Source organism: Cryptomeria japonica, chromosome 1, assembly GCF_030272615.1.
Source record: "Cryptomeria japonica chromosome 1, Sugi_1.0, whole genome shotgun sequence".
Lineage (NCBI taxonomy): Eukaryota > Viridiplantae > Streptophyta > Pinopsida > Cupressales > Cupressaceae > Cryptomeria > Cryptomeria japonica.
Window position 1 is genome coordinate 167006021 of NC_081405.1, and position 4348 is coordinate 167010368.

Here is a 4348-nt window from a genome sequence, read left to right on the forward strand (position 1 = left end):
ATCATATGGTCAACCTTGTTAGCGCAAACTTTACCCATCCTAAGTCAAATTCAAACATTAGAAATTTTTTGATTGACTCCATTTACCATTTTCAACCAAAATTGACTAAACATAAATTCGCACAATTCAATATGATGCATCATTTGATGACATTTATTGCATACGTTATAATAGGGATGTCACAATATCATGTCTTCTCTCATCCTAGAGCAATCGATAGCAAAACACTTTGAAATTTTCATGCTAAAATGAGTGACAATTCTACATTCAAAGTGTTTGTTTCTTCTCTTTGATCTTGTTTGCTATTAAGGGGTTGATTGAGGTGCAGTTCCCTCAAGGCTTCAGTCTTACAACAACTTATCCCGGTATTTCTCAATAATGCATGTTCGATAGACTAACAAAAAAAATAGAGCAAATATTATAATCAAAGAGAGCAAAATCATATAAGTCCAAGCTCTTGCTAGGTCAAGTTTGTGGGTGAAGAATTAATTTGAGGTTGCAACCAACTTACAATGTTATCCTCTAACAAAGTATAAACTAGATGGAACTAGAAAGTTTACCAAACAAAGAGTTTATCTTTTTGAATCGAGACATCAACATCTTTATGATCTTCATCCATTAATCTTTATTCTTTAATAATAAAACTAAATATTCTTATCTTCCTTATTTATTTTCTAATTCTAACAAACAGATTTATCATATCAATCTAGTTCAAATCCCGTAGAAGGTAAGTTATATATGTCTCGTTTGTAACGTAGTTAGGTGCCTCCCACAAGAAGTACAAGGTAGTCCCATATTACTACAAGCCTTCTCTATAGACCCATAGACAGACTACCGGAAATATGCTACACTATAAAAAAATTCTTTCTTTCTTTATGACTCCATGCATTAAATACTACTAACCTAGGTCAATGCTTACTAACCTAGGTCAATGCTTATGTGTGTATTTTATTGGATCAGCCTTGACTAACCCTAGGGATTTGTTTCCTTCCCTTCTCAAAACTAGAAAAGAGAACATATATAATGAAACTCCATAACATACACACAATCAGATTGCAAATGGGAGCAAGCATGAATAGTAAAAGAGTCTCGATGAATTGGGAAACCATTTTGGCTGTCATGTTAGTGGTTTGTACAGGTGTTAGGGCGGATTCAGGCGTATCAGATATGCCTATTACAGAAGTTCTGGCCAAATTTGGGCTACCCATTGGCCTTCTTCCCGATTCTGTCAAGTCTTATTCCCTTGCAGATGACGGGGAATTCAGGGTTGATCTTGAGAAGCCCTGTTATGTTCAGTTCAATTACCTTGTGTACTATGACAATAAAATCACAGGAAAACTCACCTATGGGAAAATTAGTGATCTGGATGGTATTGAGGTAAGGAAGTTCTTCATATGGGTTAACATTAAAGGGATTGAGGTGGACGTTCCATCTTCAGATTTTGTATATTTCAAAGTGGGTATCATTTCTAAGAAGATTGAGATTTCCTGGTTTGAATCTGTTCCTACCTGCAAGGATTCCCTTGGGAATGAGCCCTGCAATGACATTCAGATAGCATGAACAAGCGAGGTATGTTCTCTGGTACTTTCCAGGATTGTTTTAGGGTTTTTTTTCTTCTTCTTTTTAGTTTATAGTTATTGATTTGGGGATTATACACAGAGTTGGAATGAATATCGAATACCCTCATTGAGCAAATTGGGGATGGAGTTTCACATCTGGGGTATGCTAATTGAAAAACATTTCATCTGAAATACGCATATTCATTGGCAGTAAAGATCTGTTTTGAATCAGTTCTGAAAAATTCATATGAATTTTATGGGTTTTCCGAGTAAAATTGAAGGAAAGTTCTGAGGTTCTCATGAACAGATGTGTAGGTCGGTTCTGAGATTCTTATGAACAGATGTTTAAATGGGGCTCACAGATGCCTTTCAAAATGCTTGGATTTTTAGAGACAATTAGGTCAATTTCCATTTTTCAAATTACTATGAGGAATCAGATGTCTCTCTTATAATAACTTTTTAATTTTATTTTTTTGGAAATAACTAGATCAAATTTGATACTTAATGACTGAAAAATTGGATTTTTTTTAAAATTTCTTCTTCTTTTTTAAATGGAGAATTTTTGTATAATTCATGAGTGGGGTATCATGCCAAACCCTAACCTCATCTTGAATACCATATCTTGAAGGGTTTTGAACCTTGGTGGGTGACATAATCAATGAACATACCATCACCCTCACAAGTTGTGTTCAACCAATTGAACTGCAATCTTTTGATCTCCTTATAATAACTTATCCAAAACATGTTTAATATAAGTATAGTCTTATTATATTCTACACACTTTCAATCCATTAAAAAGCTTACTGTAATATTGTGTCTAGATGCATGCTATTACATATAAAAGGTTGAGATAAAAAGAGAATATCTCCTTTTTCGTTTGTTTATCTAGACACCCTCCTTTTTTAATGAATATTTCCTATTTAATTTTGTAATATTGTGTCTAGATGCATGCTATTACATATAAAAGGTTGAGATAAAAAGATAATTTCTTCTTTAAGTTTGTTTATCTAGACACGCTCCTTTTTTTATGAATATTTTCTATTTAATCTTATTTAATAAAAGATAATAATACATTATTCACAAAAAGACATGGTAGTAGAGAATTGCATTCAAAGTCTCATAGGACCAAATTCATAATAAAGAAGAATAAACATAAATGAAACCAAATTCAGTAAAATCTAAGCAACTAAAACAAAATCATTTAAAAAATAAATAAATAAATTCTTATCATCAAAGTCACCCCAAACATCTCCAATAACATTGTTATACCTACTTAAAGATTAGTCTCAATAAAAAGTTTCATTATATGATTTTTTTTTTTAAATGTATACCTCCCCATCCAAAATGCCTAATTAAATATCATAAAAAAGTTGAGGTGGCTGCCACAAAAAGAGCCCTATGCATTCAATTGATAATTTGTAAAGAATATTTTGTCATCAAGATGTTGAGTTTGAGAGCACAACCTTTATAGATAATAATAGAATCAATAGACAAGATAACACTGTCTGTATATGAATTCATCATTCCAACCAATAAAGATGTTAAACCCAAACACCCAAATTTATTAGCATGAAGGTTATTTTTGCTATTCAAGGCTCATTGGGATTTATATTTACTATTCTCAAAACTACCTCTTAATTTTAGATGTATGGGGTTTTGCATTTTACCATGGTTTGATTGTGCATTGTTTTGGAAAACCATTTGTGTTATTTGTCTCATTTTTATTGGGATTAAGGTGTCTCCACCATTTCCTAGAATTGTGTTTACTTAATATGCATTAATTTTATGTCCATATTGTATTTTTCATGCTCATCCTATTTCGTCATCTTGTGTGACATGGAACAATGATTTATCATCATGCTAGTAGATGACATGGATGGTGACAAGGATTCATTTATCCCATTTTGTGGTATATATTATCTACCATGTGTTGGCATCAACCAATAATGTGAGAAGAACAACATTTTGTCCAAGATTGACTTAAATTTTGCTATCAAGATGTTAAGTTTGAGACCTCAACTTTTATAAGTAATAATAGAATCAACAAACAAGACAACACTATTTATATTTGGATTCATCATTCCAACCAATAAAGATGCTAAACGCAAAAATCCAAACCTTGATTTAAAATAAAAAAGAGTGTGTGACGATATCAACTATTTTTGGTTTAGTAAGTAGAATTAAAAAATCATCCACAAATAGATCAAAATAGATGTGATTTAACGAATATTCATTAAAGAGCAAGATTAAAAAATAAATGTGTTTTGAGTTAAAAAAATAAAATTAAATGGTTTATTTTTTAATAGAATATACATTTTTATTTGTTAGAATGTAAGATTGAATGTCTTTTTTTAAGATATTCTTTATTTATTTCTCATTAGATTAATAGATAAAACATAAATGAAATGTAATTGCTGTTATTTTTATATTATAATGAAAAAATATCAAAGGTATGGTACATTTAAAAAATAGATATGATTAAAATGTTATTAGAAAATTATATGATTATAAGTTTTCAAATGTAACAATGTTTGAAATAGATTCTAACCAAACATAAAGATGTGAACAAACAGATAGTTAAGCATAAATTCTAGGTTGGGATGAGGTGGGACTTAAGAAGTTAAAATATTCAAGGTGAACATACAAGTCAGACTCAATTAGATACATGGTCTATTTAAAGTGATTGAATGAATAAGAAAGATAGATTCATAATAATATTAAAATGCAAAAATGTAAAACTTATTTCTTTGACTCTTTATACTAAGTGAAGAAAGAAATGATCTTTTGTT

The 4348-nt window shown here is 30.5% G+C and overlaps 1 long non-coding RNA gene across 1 annotated transcript; it reads left to right on the forward strand.

Moving 5' to 3' along the window:
- Nucleotides 1-951: 951 nt before the first annotated feature.
- Nucleotides 952-2022, forward strand: LOC131042629 (uncharacterized). The gene is made up of 2 exons (XR_009105283.1): nucleotides 952-1569; nucleotides 1660-2022. It is a non-coding gene; the product is annotated as an uncharacterized LOC131042629 (long non-coding RNA).
- The last annotated feature ends 2326 nt before the right edge of the window (nucleotides 2023-4348 follow it).